This window comes from Mytilus galloprovincialis, chromosome 8 (genome assembly GCF_965363235.1).
Source record: "Mytilus galloprovincialis chromosome 8, xbMytGall1.hap1.1, whole genome shotgun sequence".
Taxonomy (NCBI): Eukaryota; Metazoa; Mollusca; class Bivalvia; order Mytilida; family Mytilidae; genus Mytilus; species Mytilus galloprovincialis.
In genome coordinates, this window is record NC_134845.1 from 52,220,163 (window position 1) to 52,244,034 (window position 23,872).

Below are 23,872 nucleotides of genomic sequence, written 5' to 3' on the forward strand. Positions count from 1 at the left end.
ACATTCGTGTGACCTCATATCCGGGTTTGTTAATCATTGTTTCGTGATTACATGAATGCTTCAGTTCTTTGTTTGTAAGTACTCTTACTTTATCCATTAATAGTAAAACTGAAAAAAGAAGGTATGGTAAATTGCAATTAAGTGTCTTTGAATTCAAAAGCAACTTTGAACTTTTCAAAGATCATAAAAGAAAATAAAACAACTGAATGACCACAAATTTTAGTTAACGTTCGTGTTGGTACATCGGAAAGTGATAACATAAAATCAGACCAAGGTTTGTGAAACATAAAACGTCCACAATAGTTTTACTGCATTTACATGGTAAGCAAATTAATAAAAGACAAATATTTGAACCAATTTACTAATAAAATCTTTAATGAATTACGTAATCAATACAAGATAAAGCAGGAAGTGCCACAGAAATACTAGTAGCTATTTTCTAGTTCAATTCTTGCAACAAAGCCAGGATGTGATATAATTGGAATTGTCGAGTCAATAAGTTACGTATATAATACGTAACATTAAAACCGTATATAAAACATCTTTAATTTAATGTTTATTGTAACATTTGAGTAAAAGTGACACTAATAATGGCAATCAAAACAATGAAATACCAAACCTGAATGTAAGATAAATATCACAAAGTTTACGAAACGTAGACGGTAAGGAACCAGCTACGGAACCTTTTTTGGGATTTAATTAAATAAGCTATGCTAATTAAAGCAATAACTATAAAATGAGGCAGGCATTACCTGTGAATGGGGACGAAGTCTAAGATTTTTTTTTTAAAATCAACAATGCTAAAAAGAGAACGGAAATACCGTAACGTTTCCGATTTTGGTTCTGTTGTTAGGGATTTTAGTTGTGACGTTATTCAAGTTATGACGCCATATTCAATGTAAACAAAGAAACGCTGTCATCAGGTAACGTTTTTTAATAACAGACATTTTTTTTTAAATGAATAAGTATAAGTTCCTTTTTTAGACTGATAAATATACATTTTATTCAAAGTCTCATGTAAACAAGACCGGAAACGAAAGTAGATTACTTAGCAGATCTGGAAATGTAAAAACGCGACAAAAAAAAATTGAACGATTTTGAGTTCATTAGTACAATAAAAAATTAGGGAAATTTTCCCGATTTTTTTTTTTTTTTTTTATTGTAATTTCTACTGTAATAGGGGACTTCGTCTTCATATGAAGGTATAAAGTACAGTACATACACTAACTATTTATTATTTTATACTAATTCAGAACGTCGTCGGCTCGGAAACAATCCGGCTAAAAAAATGGTCTCTATATTTGTTACACTCAGAAACGTGTCCTTCCCCCCAAACGTGTCCGATTCCCCCAAACGTGTTCACATTGACGTCACTGAACTACAAAACATGTCTGGTTGTAAAAGCGCGCCTACGCTTGTCATATCTTTAAACGCACAAACGTGTCTAATCCCCCAAATGTGTCTATATCAAGCTTTTCTTTTTCTTTGAATAGAACCATTTTTTTGTCAATATTAAATATATGTAGGTTATTTGGTTATTGCCTCTTTCATTAACGTATACTCATTTTACTATTTCATAAGAAAATAGAAATAATTTACATTATGTCTTTATCGGCTATATAACCTGGATAAAAGTGTGGGCGGGGCGTCCGTTCGGTTATGTATACATGTATGTTGGATGTAAATGTTAGCAGTCATGCTCACTTAAATTGTAGATATTAGTACTAAATAAGATACCTCGTGTAAGTGAACTCTTTCATGGTGCCATCATGCAGTTGTAGTTTAGAAAGCAATTTGAATGGATTTACACTAGTAATTTTGGGGCCCTTTATAGCTTGTTGTTCGGTGTGAGCCAAGGCTCCGTGTTGAAGGCCGTACATTGACCTATAATGGTTTACTTTTTTTTAAATTGTTATTTGGATGGAGAGTTGTCTCATTGGCACTCACACCACATCTTCCTATATCTATGTTTTTTTAATATCCCTATTTGTTTTCAATTTAAAACGGCTTCTATTACATAACGGAGTTTGAAAAAAATCGGTATTTGCTCGCTTTTAAAATTTTGGAGATTAAAACCACAAGTAGTGTTAATCCTGAATAGCAGTAAAAATTTAGACTCAATCCTAAATTCCCGGTATGATAATAGTATCTATCTTCAGTATTTATTGTTAACATGATGTTGCAATATTTGGCACTGGACGTTATGTCTCGTGATTGTGTGTCTTAAGTGATGTTGAAACCTAAAATTTAATTAATTCAACTCTAAAAATATTTGTTGTTCGCTCTAAATGAGAATAAAATACTTACAACTGGACAATAAGCAAATAAATGATAACTTCATCACCTGTGACCCCCATAATAGAATTGCCGTAAACGTTAACGAATTCATTTAGGAGATACATGTATTAGCGCTAAAGACGTGAGACGTTCTGGGGTTTAATAGTGGACACGTTTTGGCGAATAACAATTATCGGACACGTTTGGGGATTATGAAATCGGACACGTTTGGGCAAAATTGAATATTATGGACACGCTTGAGGAGAATAGACACGTTTGAGGGAATCGCACACGTTTGGGGGGAAGGACACGTTTGGGAGTGTTACATATTTAATAGTACAGAGTCATGTATTTCTACCATGTTTTCATGGCCTATACTAGTACGCAGATTTGGCATAAAATTTTCGAATTTCTGGAATTCAACGTTTTTCTACTCATATTTGGTTTGTTTTTTTCTATAGCTTCTGACGTACTAAATTATTATCCTGGTACCTTTGATAACAATTTACACCACTGGGTCGATGGCACTGCTGGTGGACGTCTCGTCCCCGAGGGTATCACCAGCCCAGTAGTCAACTCTTCGGTGTTGACATGAATATCAATAATGTAGTCATTTTTATAAATTTCCTGCTTACAAAACTTTGAATTTTTCGAAAAACTAGGGATTTTCTTATCCCAGGCATAGATTACCTTAGTCGTATTTGGAACAACTTTTTGGAATTTTGGGTCCTCAATGCTCTTCAACTTTGTACTTGTTTGGCTGTATAAATATTTTGATATGAGCGTTACTGATGATTCTTATGTAGACGAAACACGCGCCTGGTGTACTAAATTATAATCCTGGTACCTTTGATAACTATATTCAATCTTTCTACTGATATCTAAACAGCACTTACAATGAATCCTATTTAGAATTTACCACATCTTCATTATGGCAATTGTCTTTAGATCTTTTTCTCTTTTAGCCATTGCGTTGTTCGTTTATTTTGGACTTTTGAGTTTGAGTGTCTCTCTGGTTAAATATGTGGTGGTACTGTTGCATTCAATAACTGAAAAATATACTGTGTTTAAAACGAAAAATGTTTTTTTTAAATCGGATTTATTTCTCTCGTAGTGGTCATATGAATACTATTTTACTGTGCACATTACAGATTTATTAATTGATTGATTGTTTCTAAACGCCATTTATTGTGTTATGGCTATTTCGGTGTTCATGTTTTTATGTAGTCCACGGAGAAACCACTGAACTTCGGCAGGAAAACTGACAATTTGAATCCTCGTCCACTTAGATATATAGGAGTCGTGCTGGGTTCGAACAAACAACCTCCGCGTTTCCAGGCTGGTGAAACAGTAGTGAACTACATATAGCACTCGCCACTGATGCCCCTAGATACGTTAAAATACTCGTTCAAATTATTGATTTACTTTTCCAAAATAATTCTCTCAGAATTGTGAGCTTTGTACGATTTTTAACTAATATGACATTACAAAGTATCAATTCAATAAATAATTGGTATGAAACGAAAATAATTTTATAAAAATATAAATAAAACTCTTAAACGTTTATTAATCATTGAATGGAAACATTTTATCCACACAAAGCATTTAACATGAATAGTTTATCTCCATTTATCGTAGAATTTATCTCCTTTGATGATTTCCTACTGTGTTTGATTGATGGATTGAATCGTTAGTTCTTTAATTGTTTTATACAATGTACTCTAAAAGTAACGAAAACTCTAATGTATAAAGTCAATTCATTTTCAGTTGACAACGAGGAGAAACGTTTTGAATAATTTCAAATAGAAATAATAATAATGAGAGGATATTTTTTAAAACTTAAATTTTCAATTCTGCACTCATAATACAGTTCTGGAATCGTTGTTCTGCTCATATTTGATTGACTGTAATTCATTAATAATTCTTAGTCATGATACAATATATTTAAGAATTGAATGCTTCTTTTTGTAAATTCATTGGGGTGTAAAAGCGTTGACCGAAGTACATTTTGTATGAAGCGCGGAAGCGCTTCATTCTAAAAATGTGCGCACGGTCAACGCTTTTACAACCCTATGAAGTTACAAAAAGAAGCATTCAATACTTATAATTACATTTTTTTAGCTATGATTAGGAAAAAACGAATTTTATATTGTTTTTATTTAATTCACCTGTGCACTTTATTGTGGGACCACGTGCTATCATGAATGAAAAGTATTATTGAGTGATACAATTGCTTACGGAATAACCCGTGATGTGCTGTTAGCTAATCAGAATAAAGTATTATAATGAAACATACATCTAATGTAATTATTATTATATACAAGATACAGTTAAAGCCTGCATGAAGGTATGAATAACTTTGAAAATAAATCAATTTCAACACTTTTTGGGAAAAGAAATAAATAAGGGTAATTATACAGAGAATTTATAAAATATCAATTTATGTCGCTTTTTTTTTATAAGAGGAAAGTTTTGAATATATCAGTCGCTCTCAAGATTTAAAAATGCAATCATTCACCCATATGCGCAAAAGTAGCGTTTATAATTGAGAACTTTGTTTATTTGAATTAATGAATGAAATCTTTCTATAAATAAAAATTTATTATGATACATTGTAGTATTGTTTAGTTTAAAAAATATAAATTTCCGTTGTTTTTCGCGAAATATTTACTTATCTCCGTTGCCCTTCAATTCTGCACTCTCAAAAAAGTTTCGCACACCATATATATCAGTTATTTGTTCCTGTAGGGCTAGGAAACAATTATTATTTTGTCTTCGGTATAATGCAGAGTACACAGGGTGTCAATTATTAAAAACAAATATCGACTGTATTCCATGACATATCAGGATTACCCATACACGTAAATTCTGAATACCATCTTTGTCAAATGACTGCGCAAAAAAGTAAAATCACAAAAATACTGAACTCCGATAAAAATTCAAAACGGAAAGTCCCTAATCAAAAGGCAAAATTAATTGATAAAACGCATCAAACGAATGGACAACAACTGTCATATTCCTGACTTTGTACAAGCATTTACAAATGTTACTCTATTGTTAAAAGTAACTTTTATAGGACTAGATTGATACTAAGTTTAATGACTTCGATAATAATTGCTTTATGTTTATCTGTACCGCCTCCAGCAATGAAAAACATGTATACCAAAGTCAGCTCCATGTATAAAAAAACCACGATATGAACAATTTGAAACAATTTATGTATCTGCTTTAAAGACATATTCCTGAAGTATATACAATGTTCATTTTGAATTGCTTTCTTTCAACTGTCCTTGCTAACACAATATAGCTTTGTATGAGGTCATATTTGACGGTGCAAACAAATCCGTATGAAGATACATGAATTTTCACGTTATTTCAGTCTTATTCTTCTAATCATAAAACCGGAGGTAATAAAGTTGTCGACAAAAGATGTATTAAAGTATGACTAACAGATATAGGCCAAACAGACAAACAGCAATCTACCAAGGACAACATGAATTGCAAAATAAAAAAGGGTTCGATGGAATGATACGTTATTCTTAAATTGACACTCGTAACCGTTGGACATATCTCTTAGAATTCGACTTAGTTAATGAAAATATAATGATATTTGTCAGTGTTGATTTCCATTTTATTGGTTTGTTATGCAACTATTAGCACTTGATTGACTTCATAAATTTGAATGTATGGCAACATTCTAAACAATATGTACAGCGGTTAAACAAAACAAATTGCATGACATTAAATTGCTGATTTCCTCTTGTTAGAAAAAAGTAATGAAAAGCTAAAAACAAACAAAATGGTGCGTGTAAAATAGTTAAACATTCAAATGAAAATCAAATATTTAAGCTTTTAGAAAAGTAAAAGAATTTTATTATTAAACATGTTAAAGTTATCTAAATAAAAACTGAACATTCATGTGACCTAATATCCGGGTTTGTAAAAATTATAAATCTTTAATCATTGTTACGTGATAACACGAATGATTTGGTCCTATGTTGCTGTTGTACTCTTAAGAATATAATTTGTTTTCTTTTAATGGTAAGATTGAAACGGGTTTGATACATTGTTTTTAATTGGTTATCAAAGGTACTAGGCTAATAATCTAATATGCCAGACACACGTTTCGTTTTAACTGTCTTTGAATTACAAAACATCTTTAACTCTTTAAAAAGATCATCAAAGACAATAAAACTTCTTAATTAGCATATATTTTTGGTAACATTCGTGTTAACGCATCGCAAACATGATTACATAAAAATCATTCCAAAGTGTGTGTATCATAACATTCACAAAACATGCAAAAGACTAGAATTATATTTACAATGTACGCAATATAACAAAAGGCAAATATTTGAACCAATCAATGCTCTTCAACTTCGTACTTTATTTGGCCTTTTCAACTTTTTTGGATTCGAACGTCACTGATGAGTCTTTTGTAGACGAAACGCACGTATGGCGTATATACTAAATTTAGTTCTGGTATCTATGATGAGTTTATTTACTAATTAAATCTTTAAACAAGTAGTAATCAATATGAGATAAATAAGAAGTGCTATAGAAATATCTGTTTCTAGTTTAATCCTTGGATAAAAAAAACCCGGATGTTGATATTGTTGCGTCAATTATATAATTAGTTACGTATTTAGTATTTTAGCATTAACACTGCAGCTAACACATCTATTATGTTATTAAATGTTTATTGGAACAGTCGAGTAATAGTGACATCAATAATATCAAACGCAAATAAAAATCATAAGCCTGTTTATAAGATCATCGCGTATAAAAAAAAAAGATCATTTGACACACCTTGGCAGATCTTATGTCGATTGAGAAAAAGGTATGATATGATTTCCATGCAAACTGGAAGTGTTTCTGAATAGACTTTCATCAGGTACGCTCAAGATTGGAAAGCAAATATATAAAACGGTTGAGAGAAATCTACAATACACTACAATCCTAGTTATAGAGATGGAAGATCCCTAGGAGATTATCAAAACACTCCAATGGAAAAGAGAGACAATAAAAATTGTAACGAAAGATACCAGAGGGACATTCAAATTTCATACATCGAAAATTAATGACAACGCCATGGCTATAAAATGACCAAGACAAACACACAGCAAGTTATTTGAGGGACTTCAGGTGGCTAGGGCGTCTTAATTAAAATTGATAGAAGTTTTTGATGACTTGTCAAAATGAAGTTTTTATCATGCTTTCTTCAAAAAAATATTAAAAAGCATGGGTCACCGGATTTTTTTTCACGCTACAGGTTGTGCAAATTTGTCAGATTTTGTAAAGATTATGTATGGAAAATCATTTTTTGTGTAATAAAAAGAAAACGTACTATAAGAACTTTAAGATAAAATGTGCTTTCAGATAAGAAAAAGAAAAAATGGGGTCACCGAACTTGTTTTCTTGCTACATATCAAAATAGGTAAACTCATAACACTTTCTCTTATAAAAATTACTTTGTTTGAGTTATCTCCCTTATTTGACAAAGTTGAAACAAATCTTATCAAACACAAACAAGGTGATTGTGAGAAATTACAGCTGTAATTATGATAAAACACACAATTTTCAATATTTATACCAAAAGTCTTTTACATAAATTACATGCAACTCTCAAAATTTGCACATTTTATCAAATATCTAGACCAAAGTTATCTGCTTCTTTAAAATCCAAGATGGAGGAAGACCGCCGAGCCACTTTAATAGCTTTCTGTTCGGTGAAAACCAAGGCTACGTGTTAAAGACCATACTTTGACCTTTAATGGTTTACTTTTATAAATAGTGACTTGGAAGGAGAATTGTCTCATTGGCACTCATACTACATTTTCTGATATCTATAAACAATAGTACACAAAACACAACATAAAACAAAAGATAAGCAAGACAAACCCCACCAAAAACTGTGGGAGATCTCAGGTACTCCGGAAGGATAAGCGGATCATTTTGCAGAAACTATTGAACCCTTATCGTTTTTTTCCAACCAAACATATGTTTGGATAAAATTAGACAACACGAACCCCATCTCTCACTTGTATGATAGTCGCAGAAAATTCCAGTATACATGTATTAACAACAATGTGTGAACAAATCAAACAGACATAATAGACAAAATGTAAAAAAGGTACAGCAGTCACCATTGTAGTATCTTTACCCTTCAAACAAACAAATATGACAACATCAATTACCACGATTAAATTCTGCGTGGTTTTTTTCTTTCAAATTCACTGATTTGGAAATATATTTGTTATTGTGCTATGATAATTTTGTATGGTGCGTGTTAAAAAGTTCAACATTGAAATGAATATCAAATATGTATGCTTTTAGAAAGATAAAACAGTTTTTTCAAAGTTATCTAATTAGAACTGAACGTTCGAGTGACTTAATAAATGCGGATTTGTCCAAGCAAATCTTTAATCATTATGTTGTTTTGACATGAATATTTGGTCCTTTGTTTCTGTTGTACTATAAAGAGTATAACTTTTCTTTTATGGTAAATTTGAAACACGAAAGTTTAGTATATTGTCATTAATTATCTTTGAATTCAAAAACCCAACTGAACTTTTCAAAAGTATTCAAAGAAAAAAAAACAAGTAAGTGTCACATATTATAGTTTATGTTCGTGTTGGTACATCGCAAAAACTATAACATAAAAATCCAACCAGGGCGTATGTATCATAAAACAACTACAAATATATTTTACTGTTTTACATGGTAAGCAAAATTTTTAATGGCAAAAATTTGAAACAGTTTACCAATAAAATCTTTTATCAATTACATTATCAATACCAAATAAAGAAGGAAATGCAACAGACATATCTCATTTACAGTTCAAACCTTGCAACAAAAATAAACATGTTGATTATTGGAATTTGTACTTCAGCAAGTTGTGCATTTAGTGTTAGAACTAACATTGCGGGTAAAACATCTGTTAAGTTATTTTGTGTTTATTGGAACAATCTACTTAAAAAGCTTCAAAAATGGCGACCAAAACTATAGAATGAAAATCATGTTTACTAGACAAATGCCATAAGTTTGAAAACAATTGCATTCGGCGCACCTCGGCAAGTAAGTTAATTTAAGGAACGCTAACAGCTGAAAATGCCAACGCCAAGGATGAATATTTACCGAAACAAGAGAATATCTATATGACCTATGGAGACATAAAAATACATTTACCAGCAACCTCAATCTAATGATAACTTTGTCGGAGGAGTTTAAACCTTAACTTCTCAATAATTTTCAAATCTATAAACGAACGATTTGAGAAAAGAATGATATTAATAATGTGAGTACCAAAGCACTTGTCAATAAAAAAAAACAATCAATTATCAACATACTACAGGATAATATTTCCTCTATTCCTCAGCATTGAACTTTAATATACTAATTGTTATGCATCATTTAATTAATATTTAAAAACAAAACGATTCAATATTATATGTAATATCAATTTAGGATCAATTCAGAACCCTAACCATTAGCATGGTCGTAAATAACTATCAAAATACCATTTAGTTTATATTTGCTGTCACAAAGCACATCCGATTTTACGCTTGTGTTGCCTAGTATCAGTAAAATACACAATTATTACGATGAAATTCTGCGCTTTTTCAAATGCACTGAACTGGAATTAACACTTTACAGAGACACATCAGAATTATATAAAGATCTCTGTTTTTGAATGATTGTTAAACAGAAAATTGTTAGCAAGTAACTGATATCAGTAATCGTAAATCAGCAAATGAATTTGTTTTGCTATTTGGAATGAAGTACGGAAATCAGTTAACTTTATAAATCACACAAACAAAAGAAACTGGGTCGATACTACTTATTTATCAACACTGACATGGTTTATATCATTTATTTCTAAAAATTTCTTTGTTCATTAATTAAGAAACCATGAACCATTTAGTTCCAACTCCCCCAGACAAAATTAAACTTTAATGAATTTGGCTGTTGTTATGTCCCTTTTAGTCAAACAGATCCTAATTTCTATGTATTTATACATCCCTGACAGTTATAATTTTGCTTTTGTACGTGTCTGGTGAAGGCAAATTCAGAAAATTTCTCCTGCCGCACGAAAATTGTAAAATCAAGATCATGAAGATACATGTTCTAACAACAATGTGTGAACAAATCAAACAGACATAATAGACAAAATGTCAAAAAGATACAGCAGTCACCATTGTGTTATCTTATTCACCTTCAAACAAACAAATATGACAACATCAATAACCACGATTAAATTCTGCGTGGTTTTTTTTTCTTTCAAATTCACTGATTTGGAAATTTATTTGTTATTGTGCTATGATAATTTTGTATGGTGCGTGTTAAAAAGTTCAACATTGAAATGAATATCAAATATGTATGCTTTTAGAAAGATAAAACAGTTTTTTCAAAGTTATCTAATTAGAACTGAACGTTCGAGTGACTTAATAAATGCGGATTTGTCCAAGCAAATCTTTAATCATTATGTTGTTTTGACATGAATATTTGGTCCTTTGTTTCTGTTGTACTATAAAGAGTATAACTTTTCTTTTATGGTAAATTTGAAACACGAAAGTTTAGTATATTGTCATTAATTATCTTTGAATTCAAAAACCCAACTGAACTTTTCAAAAGTATTCAAAGAAAATAAAACAAGTAAGTGTCACATATTATAGTTTATGTTCGTGTTGGTACATCGCAAAAACTATAACATAAAAATCCAACCAGGGCGTATGTATCATAAAACAACTACAAATATATTTTACTGTTTTACATGGTAAGCAAAATTTTTAATGGCAAAAATTTGAAACAGTTTACCAATAAAATCTTTTATCAATTACATTATCAATACCAAATAAAGAAGGAAATGCAACAGACATATCTCATTTACAGTTCAAACCTTGCAACAAAAATAAACATGTTGATTATTGGAATTTGTACTTCAGCAAGTTGTGCATTTAGTGTTAGAACTAACATTGCGGGTAAAACATCTGTTAAGTTATTTTGTGTTTATTGGAACAATCTACTTAAAAAGCTTCAAAAATGGCGACCAAAACTATAGAATGAAAATCATGTTTACTAGACAAATGCCATAAGTTTGAAAACAATTGCATTCGGCGCACCTCGGCAAGTAAGTTAATTTAAGGAACGCTAACAGCTGAAAATGCCAACGCCAAGGATGAATATTTACCGAAACAAGAGAATATCTATATGACCTATGGAGACATAAAAATACATTTACCAGCAACCTCAATCTAATGATAACTTTGTCGGAGGAGTTTAAACCTTAACTTCTCAATAATTTTCAAATCTATAAACGAACGATTTGAGAAAAGAATGATATTAATAATGTGAGTACCAAAGCACTTGTCAATAAAAAAAACAATCAATTATCAACATACTACAGGATAATATTTCCTCTATTCCTCAGCATTGAACTTTAATATACTAATTGTTATGCATCATTTAATTAATATTTAAAAACAAAACGATTCAATATTATATGTAATATCAATTTAGGATCAATTCAGAACCCTAACCATTAGCATGGTCGTAAATAACTATCAAAATACCATTTAGTTTATATTTGCTGTCACAAAGCACATCCGATTTTACGCTTGTGTTGCCTAGTATCAGTAAAATACACAATTATTACGATGAAATTCTGCGCTTTTTCAAATGCACTGAACTGGAATTAACACTTTACAGAGACACATCAGAATTATATAAAGATCTCTGTTTTTGAATGATTGTTAAACAGAAAATTGTTAGCAAGTAACTGATATCAGTAATCGTAAATCAGCAAATGAATTTGTTTTGCTATTTGGAATGAAGTACGGAAATCAGTTAACTTTATAAATCACACAAACAAAAGAAACTGGGTCGATACTACTTATTTATCAACACTGACATGGTTTATATCATTTATTTCTAAAAATTTCTTTGTTCATTAATTAAGAAACCATGAACCATTTAGTTCCAACTCCCCCAGACAAAATTAAACTTTAATGAATTTGGCTGTTGTTATGTCCCTTTTAGTCAAACAGATCCTAATTTCTATGTATTTATACATCCCTGACAGTTATAATTTTGCTTTTGTACGTGTCTGGTGAAGGCAAATTCAGAAAATTTCTCCTGCCGCACGAAAATTGTAAAATCAAGATCATGAAGATACATGTTCTAACAACAATGTGTGAACAAATCAAACAGACATAATAGACAAAATGTCAAAAAGATACAGCAGTCACCATTGTGTTATCTTATTCACCTTCAAACAAACAAATATGACAACATCAATAACCACGATTAAATTCTGCGTGGTTTTTTTTTCTTTCAAATTCACTGATTTGGAAATTTATTTGTTATTGTGCTATAATAATTTTGTATGGTGCGTGTTAAATAGTTAAACATTCAAATGAATATCAAATATGTATGCTTTTAGAAAGCTAACGGAGTTTTATCAAAGTTATCTGAATTAGAACTGAACGTTCGTGTGACTTAATAAGTGCGGTTTTGTCAAAGTAAATCTTTAATCGTGATGTCGTTACGACATGAATGCTTGGTCCTTTGTTTCTGTTGTACTATAAAGAGTATAACTTTTCTTTTAATTGTAAAATTGAAACACGAAAGTTTAGTAAATTGTCATTGAATTCAAAAACCCATTTGAACTTTTCAAAAATACTCAAAGAAAAATAAAACAAGTAATTGCCACATATTTTAGTTAATGTTCGTGTTGGCGCATCGAAAAAAAACTATAACATAAAAATCAAGCCAGGGTGTATGTATCATAAAACATCTACAAATATCTTTAACTGTATTTACATGGTAAACAAAATAATAAATGGCAAATATTTGAACCAATTTACTAATTAAATATTTTATCAACTACGTAACCAATACAAAATAAAGAGTGAGTGCATCAGAAATCCTTATGTCTAGTTCTATTCTTGAATTAAAAATAAACGGATGATGATTATTGGAATGTTTGCTTCAAAAAGTTGTGTTTTAAGTGTTAGAACTAACATTGTTAAGTTATTTAGTGTTTATTGAAACAGTCGAATAAAAAGGCTTTAAAAATGGCAATCAAAACTATAGAATGACAATCAGGTATACTAGACAAATGTCATTAGTTTAAAAACAATTGCATTCGGCGCACCTCAGCAGATGTCAGTTAGTTTAAGGAACGCTAACAGCTGAAAATTCCAAAGCCAAGGATGTATATTTACCGAAACAAGAGAATATCTATATGACCTATGGAGACATAAACATACATTTAAAACCCACCTCAATTTAATGATAACTTTGCCAGAGGACTTTAAACCTTAGTTTCTCAATAATTTCTATATCTATCAACGAACGATTTGAGAAAACAATGATATTAATAATGTGAGTACCAAAGCACTTGTCATTAAATAACAATTATCAACATACTAAAGGATAATATTTCCTCGATTCCTCAACAATGAACTTTAATATTAATGCATAAAATAATTAATAATCGATCAAACACATTATGTTTGGATGGGCAAAAGATAATGTTCCTTATATGTAACATCAATTTAGAATCAATTTAGAACCCAAACAATTTACATGGTCTAAAGTTACTATCAAAATACCATTTAGTTTATATTTGCTGTCACAAAGCGCATCCGATTTTACGCTTTTGTTGCTTAGTATCAGTAAAATTAATAATTAATTATTACGTTGAAATTCTGCGCTTTTTCAAATATACCGAATTGGAATTAGCACTATATAGAGACACATCAGAATGATATAAAGATCTATGTTTTGTATGATTGTTAATAAAGAACTCGTATCTGTAATTGTAAATCTGAAAATGAATATGTTTTGCTATTGGGAATTAAGTACGGAAATCAATTATATTTATAAATCACATCAGCAAAAGAAACTGGGTCGATATTTCTAATGTATTGACACTGACATGATTTATAATTTTTTTCTTAAAATTCAATGTTTATAAAATTAAGAAATCATGAACAAAACTGCTGTTCAACTCCCTCAGGCAAAGTTGACCTTTAATGAATCATAGGCGGATCCAGGGGAGGCCTTTCTTGGGAAAAATTTGGTTGATTATATAGAGAATCACTGACGTGTGACTGGAGCGCCCCCCCCCCCTTTTAGGTCAGTCAGCCCCCACCCCTTACAAAAGTTCTGGATCCACCACTGTGAATATGGTTATATTGTTTTGTGTCCTCTTGGTTATATGCTATATGCATTGCCCAATCATTGGAAAATTCGAACTGACTAAACATAGACGTTCACAATATGGAAGTTTATGATATAATTAGATTTGAACATTTTTTCCTTCAAATATATTAATGATAAGTTAAGGTCATATCCATTCTGGGAAATATAAGGCTACACTATTGGTCTTACACAGAAGTTGAATATTTTTTATTCTTCCATTGAACAGTTTGACATCTATCGCGGGAATTTTAATAGCTTACTATAGAGTAATTGGGTTTGCCTTACGATTGTTCATATCTTTGTCCTCATGTCTGAATGGATGGAAGTCACATATGATATAATTCCACATCTTTTTGATAGATAAAAAAATATTCTTCAAAATAGTATTATAAAGTCGTATCCCGAATAGTATGGTTAGGTCGGTGGGTTTTTCTGTTATGTTATGTAATATGAATATATATAGACTCTGTATTCAAACTTTTTGGACAGCACTTAAAGGTTGGGAAAATAATCATCAGAAAAAGCAATGAGGTTCTATGCTGAATAATAGTAGAAATCCGGAGGTTGCGGGAAATTTTAATACAGATCTAGATCAAAAGTGATATTTGTAAATTTTGTAAATAGAATGGAACTGTGTTATCTTTCAGTGAAAGCATGGTCAATAGCCTTCTGTTTCATAAAAAGCGTGCGCAGACCTAGAAGATTTACATCCTGAGTGTGGAAGAAACATTTACTATCAATGATCAAAACATGAAATATAACTCGCTTTGTGAATTTTATTGATAAGATAGAAACAACAAATGGAAAGTCATGGTGCAAATACCGGTATAAATATGTGTCCTTGAAATTCTTTTGCATCTTAAAGAATTAATGTAGCATATTCCGTTATTGCTTATCTGTACAGGGTAAAGCAATTGTTGTTGACAAACAAAAAAATATATAACGTCTTAGAAATAGAATAGAAATTGATTGCATATGATTTCAGTAATTCTAGACTTTGTTCATCTTAAAGTACGACATTGCTATTTAACCGATGGTTGATTCAAGGTAAGCAGAGTTAGCAAGAGCCGTAGCATTTTCCTCGTTAAGAGCTTATGAATTTGTGATCTGTATGATCTGTCTGGTGTATTAAATTATAAACCTGATACCTTTGATAACTATTTACAAACAATTTCGTACTGAACTACGAACAACTCCGAAAGTAACTTCTCGAGCACGTCGGTTATGCCTGATTTTTGATTTTTTTGTGAGTTATTTTTTTTTTGTCTTTCTTCTTTCAATTTGATGGTTGTCTAGCGGTTATTTTTTTATAATTTATTTATTACCGCTTAGTTCCTTCTCCATCGTTTTAAAGTAGCAACCAAAGAAATATGTACCATTATAGGCTTAGCGTTACGTCAACGTATACAATTAAAAAAATGACAGAAGAATGGACAGAATTTGATGCTGAATGTTATAGAGAATCTCTGAGGTTTTTATCGTTTTTTGTTTATTTGTTGTAACATCTTCAACTTTTCTATTACATAAGTAATTATTTGTGTTAAAGGAAACAATATCAAGATAGAACACAGAAAGAAGTAGTAGGGTTTCTATAAACATGTATTTCTATCATATTGATATACATTTAGTACATATTAGGTACAATGTATCGAATACATGACTTTTTTACAGATAAAACCAATACATAGGACCTTTCTATAGCAGTAAAAGTATACTTTTCAAAATGCAAAAATGCTCGTATGGTACTGCTCAATCAAATTCAACATTGGAAAATAAAATACAGAAAAATAAAAACAGTAAATGTTACATTGACACACCCAAAGGTGAGAAAAGTTAAATTTTTAACACATACGTTGTCACCAAATCCTTAATAAATGTAAATAGAGACAAGCTAAAGAAGCAAATTATGAGGAATATGAATCATATTCTGGACAGTGTGTAGTAGTGCTTATTTCAGTAAACAAGTTGAACTTAGATTTTAAATTTTATACTATTATTATAAATATATGTATTTTTTTTAATTGTTGAAACAATTGCTTATGGTTCTTTCTTAGAAAAACTTTCTTACCTTTGAACAATGGTGCTCACTATTTATAAAAACATTCGTATATTCCAAAATTAAACTAACAAGATTTATTGTTAAAATTTAGTTCCACAAGTTCTATCAATTCTCCTTTTTTAACGTCAAAACAATGCTTTTTAAATCCAAAGTTGTAGAAATATCTATTGGAGTCTTAGGATAATGAACTACTGTAACTTCGGATCACTCGGAATGTATCGATAAAAATCTCCGTTACCATAATAACGAAAGAATATCCAAAGATGCGAGATTTTTGGCGATAACGAGACTTCCGTGGTCCAGTGCAAACGAAGGTCATTACTCCAACTGAACATTAGATTGTTTCTTCATAACCTACAATAAAGACTGCATTTCATCTACCTTAATTGTATTGATTAAAAGATTGTCTCCATTATAATCAGTGTGAAACGTTTTCTAGCAGGGCAATTTCCTGATTCGTGTAAAGTAATCGAATATTTCAATATAATTACCACGTACAGCAAATACTTTTTAAACAACAAAACAGTAAGCAAGGCAACATCAAAAGTGTCATCTTTTGTGGAATTTGTGTTTCTATTTGTATTGTGTATATATTATTTGAAAGCAATAGATTTAGGAGGAAATATTCGTAAACAATACTTAGATATGAAAAATAAAAACTCATGTCAAAGAAATACAAACACACCTATGGCTAATAAAATAGTCACTTCAATTTAGAAATGTCACTTGCTATGTTGAATGTTATGATAACATTAACATATTTGATCTAAATTGGCCAATTTGGACAAAAGTCCTTCAAAGGTAGAACATTTATCTCGTTATAAAATATACCTTTTAGATAAGAATCACCGTACGGCCGTCAATGATAAAAAAAAACTCAATTCTTTAAAGACGACTTTAAAAGATCACTCTTTGATAAATGGGAAATAATTCAAACAAAAGAACTACATTTTTGTAACAGCCAAATTTATAACAATACAATTTACAAAAACTATACTTGTATACATATCAGTGCAGACAAATGTGAACTGTTTTACATACAAGTGCATGTTCGGTGCAGGGACATGTTGACTAGTATACTTATATATTTCATCTTATCTTATATGTATATGTAATACACATGTTTATTTAGACTCTAGTACAAATAATTGTACACATATGCAGTACATGCACATGTAGATTAGTATACATATATGCACAGCATATGTACATTTAGGCTAGTACATACAAATGTATGGTACAGACACACGCACACTAGAGTTTACACGACTGAGTGTATGGTAAAGGCACATGTAATCTGGTAACTAATTTTAGATCTCTGGTGGTGAGTTCTCCCATTGTCAATTATACCCCATCTATATAGTATATACATTTTTACGGTAGTGGCAAATATGTGCCTTTATACACATATGTTATCGTCGTGATATTTGAATATCGACAACTGTAACATCTCTCCCATGCAACATACTGGTATCTGAGCAAGCTTGTTCAACCATAAAGGACAGGAAATCAGTCTTGGAAACTACACATTCTTTATCAATGACCTCATGTTGATGATGTCAAACACCAAAAATATAGCCTTTTGAGACTGCATATCTTGAGGTGTTAAAAGTTTCGCCCTATTTTCGCCATTTGTTTAATGATTATGTTTGCGGAATAGCATATTGAATGTACCAAAAACATACTTTAATCACTCACATTTTCTAAATTTTGTTTACACAAGCAAAATTATACCTTTGTTAACAAAACAATGTGTGCATATTGATATTTAATTTCAGTTAAAAGTTACATTGGTTCATTAAACAAATTGAAAGTGCAAAAACTAATGCATTTAATTGGATGATAATAATGAAAGAAAATGATTTACGACCCTCAATGCAAACTATAATGGTTGAAGTGCAGTGATATCAACAAATACGAAATCTATTAAAGTTCAATTTGCGAACTGTGTTTGTTTGATTTTATTTTTGTATCGAACTGAACGTAATGAGTATGCTCGGTTTAATTTTTGTAAACAAATTAAAAAATAATTTATGATTAAATATCATCACGAAATGCATCGAACAAAAGGCCCTAAGAGAACATATTATCCTCATCATCTTGATAAAGTTCTTTGAGTCAACTTTTTTCATCTTGATCTGTGGATTTACAAAGGTAGGAAGGAACGTACAAACAACAAAATTGTTCTGCAAAAAAACAATTAAATAATATAGACTGATGGATTGATTTGTGTTAATCGCCACTCTCAGCACTATCGGTTATTTCGTGGTGTTCAGTCTTTGTTTGTGCACGGTGTACCACCGACCTTCGACAGAAACACTGACAATGATTGGCAATTGGGTTTGGTGTCGAGCACACCTACCACGTGCGGGCATAACTATGTTGATTAATTGGCGTTTAACGCCATTTTCAACACTATTGTGCTATTTCGTGCCGGTCGTTTTTGATTGGTGGAGGAAACCATAACGCATATAGAGAAGTACCGACCTTTGGCAGGAAAAAAAGAGTCCTTTCTAATTAAGATTGTAGTCGAGCTAACCTGGCGCGTGCTGGACTCCGTTTGCATCTGCATCTGTAACGTACAGGAGTCAATGAATGATATTGCCATAGTCCATTAAATCTGGATACTGGTAGTTTTAAGTACGGAAATGTAAATAGAAATATTAAGGTTCATGTGGACCCTATGGCTAAAATGGCCGTTTTTTCACCTCAAAATTTTCTCTGAGTACAGGCAAACCTGTGCATCTGGAAAGTTTTAAGGCATAGCATGCCCTAAATAAATAGAATTCAAATGCATTGTATGATTTAGAAAATTCATAACTTAACTGGATTTTGCCGTACACTTTTTTTTTCGTCTCTGCAGAAGATGATGAAATTTAACAAACAGTTCAGTTTACCTTGATATGGTCCACTCAGGTACACAGTTTAAATAACCAATTATTGTCAGGTATCTATTGTCCATCTAATGTCCATGTCAATTAAAAATGCTCCCTTTAATTTTTACCTGGGGGGAAGTTCTCAAACCTGTTTCCCAACTTAGTTTATTTTGGCACCTTCTGGAGGAATGAAAAAAAGTGCACGGCAAAATCCTGGTAAGTTTTTATTTTTCTAAAACATAAAAAAATATTTAAAATTCATTTATCTAGGGTATGCTGTGCCTAAAAAATACAGATGAGCAGGTTTGTCTGTACTCAGAGTAAATTTTGAGGTGAACATACGGCCATTTTAGCCATAGGATTCACATGAACCTTAATGCCGTTCATGTTTTTACGGTTAAGGTTCATGTGGACCCTATGGCTAAAATGGCCGTATTTACACCTCAAAATAGACTCCGAGTACAGACAAACCTGCGCATCTGTAATTTTTTTCAAGCATACATGTAGCATGCCCTAGATAAATGAATTTTAAATATGTTTTATGTTTTAGAAAAATAAAAACTTACCAGGATTTTGCCGTGCACTTTTTTTCATTCCTCCAGAAGGTGCCAAAATAAACTAAGTTGGGAAACAGGCCGTTTGAGAACTTCCCCCCCAGGTAAAAATTAAAGGGAGCATTTTTAATTGACATGGACATTAGATGGACAATAGATACCTGACAATAATTGGTTATTTAAACTGTGTATCTGAGTGGACCATATCAAGGTAAACTGAACTGTTTGTTAATTTCATCATCTTCTGCAGAGACGAAAAAAAGTGTACGGCAAAATCCAGTTAAGTTATGAATTTTCTAAATCATACAATGCATTTGAATTCTATTTATCTAGGGCATGCCATGCCTTAAAACTTTTCAAGATGCACAGGTTTGCCTGTACTCAGAAAAAAAATTTGAGGTGAAAGTACGGCCATTTTAGCCATAGGGTCCACATGATGGATTTATGAACCTTAAAGTGTCTACATGATATTATACAGGCATAGCTTTCTCACAGATATTTGTTTAAAAATAAACTTTGTAATTAAAAAAAACCTATACATAACAGTTACTATTACTGGTCTTTTACGATATTCTCAATACTCAGTTTTCATTAACTATTAATTGACCATGATTGTCGATTTCAAGATATTAATGTATTGATTTATGTTATTAATTACTCTTATGACTAGTCTAAACCGGATATAATACTGTGAAATCAACACTCAATCAATGTAAATTAGATAGGATGAAACAACCAATAATTTCATTTCAAAAACGTAAACAAATTTTATAAGACTATCAAGTATAATCAAATTAATTAAAAAGCAATTTTACTGCATTATCCAAATAGAATATAATACTTCTTGTATTTACTTTGTTTCTGTTGTCACAATAAAGGCTGAGATTTCAGTGTTGTCAGGTTTGAGCTGGATTTCTCTTGAGTTTTTTAATCAAGATGAATACACGGTATACATAATTTATAAGAATGTCAACACATTGAACATTACAAAAGGTATAAATTTATTCCTGTGTGATTTCAACATCTTATAAAGACATCTACCAAAAATAGAAATTACTGCCTGCCATCTCATAACATTGTCTCCTTGTGACCATTGTTAGCTTCGCTTCAAATATATTCGACCCCCAGATATTCGCTGAAGATATTGGGAATAGTGTGCAATGTTAAGAGATAGTCCTTATATATGTGCCTAATGCCTAGTTATTTACTGAAGCCGGGTCTGGTTTTGATATCCAATTGACGTGGCTCTGTACTTAAACATCCTGTCATTGTGTTATTGTGCTATGGTAAACAATGTATTGTTTTTCATTTTTACTCTTGTGCTTTGTCCGAATCTATATAACTTTTTGTGTTTCTTTGTTACACATGACGTGGCTCTGTATTTATACACACTGTCATTGTGTTATTGTGCTATGGTAAAAAATGTATTGTTTTTTTTATTTTTGCTTTTGTGCTTTGTCCGAATCTTTATGACTTTTTATGTTTCTTTGTTACACATGACGTGACTCTGTATTTATGCACACCGTCATTGTGTTATTGTGCTATGGTAAAAAATGTATTGTTTTTTTTATTTTTGCTTTTGTGCTTTGTCCGAACCTATATGACTTATTGTGTTTCTTTGTTACACATGACGTGGCTCTGTATTTATACACACCGTCATTGTGTTATTGTGCTATGGTAAACAATGTGTTGTTTTTCATTTTTACTCTTGTGCTTTGTCCGAATCTATATGACTCTTTGTGTTTCTTTGTTACACATGACGTGGCTCTGTATTTATACACACCGTCATTGTGTTATTGTGCTATGGTAAACAATGTGTTGTTTTTCATTTTTACTCTTGTGCTTTGTCCGAATCTATATGACTCTTTGTGTTTCTTTGTTACACATGACGTGGCTCTGTATTTATACACACCGTCATTGTGTTATTGTGCTATGGTAAACAATGTGTTGTTTTTCATTTTTACTGTTGTGCTTTGTCCGAATCTATATAACTTTTTATGTTTCTTTGTTACACATGACGTGGCTCTGTATTTATACACACCGTCATTGTGTTATTGTGCTATGGTAAAAAATGTATTGTTTTTTTATTTTTGCTTTTGTGCTTTGTCCCAGTCTATATGACTTTTTGTGTTTCTTTGTTACACATGACGTGGCTCTGTACTTATACACACCGTCATTGTGTTATTGTGCTATGGTAAAAAATGTATTGTTTTTTTATTTTTGCTTGCGTGTTTTGTCCGAATCTTTATGACTTTTTGTGTTTCTTTGTTACACATGACGTGGCTCTGTATTTATACACACCGTCATTGTGTTATTGTGCTATGGTAAAAAATGTATTGTTTTTTTTTTTTATTTTTGCTTTTGTGCTTTGTCCGAATCTATATGACTTTTTGTGTTTCTTTGTTACACATGACGTGGCTCTGTACTTACACATCCTGTCATAGTGTTATTGTGCTATGGTAAAAAAATGTATTGCTTTTTTTATTTTTGCTTTTGTGCTTTGTCCGAATCTATATAACTTTTGTGTTTCTTTGTTACACATGAAGTGGCTCTGTATTTATACACACCGTCATTGTGTTATTGTGCTATGGTAAAAAATGTATTGTTTTTTTTTTTATTTTTGCTTTTGTGCTTTGTCCGAACCTTTATGACTTTTTATGTTTCTTTGTTACACATGACGTGGCTCTGTATTTATACACACCGTCATTGTGTTATTGTGCTATGGTAAAAAATGTATTGGTTTTTTTTATTTTTGCTTTTGTGCTTTGTCCGAATCTATATGACTTTTTGTGTTTCTTTGTTACACATGACGTGGCTCTGTATTTATACACACCGTCATTGTGTTATTGTGCTATGGTAAACAATGTGTTGTTTTTCATTTTTACTCTTGTGCTTTGTCCGAATCTATATGACTCTTTGTGTTTCTTAATTACACATGACGTGGCTCTGTATTTATACACACCGTCATTGTGTTATTGTGCTATGGTAAAAAATGTATTGTTTTTCATTTTTACTTTTGTGCTTTGTCCGAATCTATATAACTTTTTATGTTTCTTTGTTACACATGACGTGGCTCTGTATTTATACACACCGTCATTGTGTTATTGTGCTATGGTAAAAAATATATTGTTTTTTTTATTTTTGCTTTTGTGCTTTGTCCCAATCTTTATGACTTTTTGTGTTTCTTTGTTACACGTGACGTGGCTCTGTACTTATACACACCATCATTGTGTTATTGTGCTATGGTAAAAAATGTATTGTTTTTTTATTTTTGCTTTTGTGTTTTGTCCGAATCTATATGACTTTTTGTGTTTCTTTGTTACACATGACGTGGCTCTGTACTTACACATCCTGTCATTGTGTTATTGTGCTATGGTAAAAAAATGTAGTTTTTTTATTTTTGCTTTTGTGCTTTGTCCGAATCTATATAACTTTTGTGTTTCTTTGTTACACATGAAGTGGCTCTGTACTTATACACACCGTCATTGTGTTATTGTGCTATGGTAAATTCTTGTAATCTTGTGTTACATTTTTACTTATGTGCTTGGTCTATATACCTTTTTGTTACATATTAGTTTGTTTAAATAGTGATTAAGATCATAACACAATGTTGACTTCTGTACCAAAATCTTTGACATGTTTACCGATTATGTCTGTTTGTTTTGTTCACACATCGTTGGCAATATGATAGATTAATGCGACTGTCATACAAGTGTGTGTGGTTGGAAAAAGGGGGGGGGGGGGTTACCTAGATATAAAACCAGGTTTAATCCACCATTTTCTACATAATACTGTACCAAGTCAGGAATATAACAATTGTTGTCCATTCGTTTGATGTATTTCAGCTTTTGATTTTGACATTTGATAAGGAACTTCCCGTTTTGAATTTTCTTTGGTGT

General features: G+C 31.2%; 1 protein-coding gene across 1 annotated transcript in view; it reads right to left on the minus strand.

Annotated features, from left to right (window-relative positions):
• The window catches only part of LOC143042179 (uncharacterized), a 41,897-nt gene extending 25,020 nt beyond the window's left edge, over window positions 1-16,877 (minus strand). Inside the window, exon 1 of the mRNA XM_076214448.1 lies at window positions 16,553-16,877. The gene's annotated coding sequence lies outside the window, so the exon portion shown is untranslated. The remainder of the gene's footprint in view (window positions 1-16,552) is intronic.
• Window positions 16,878-23,872: the final 6,995 nt, after the last annotated feature.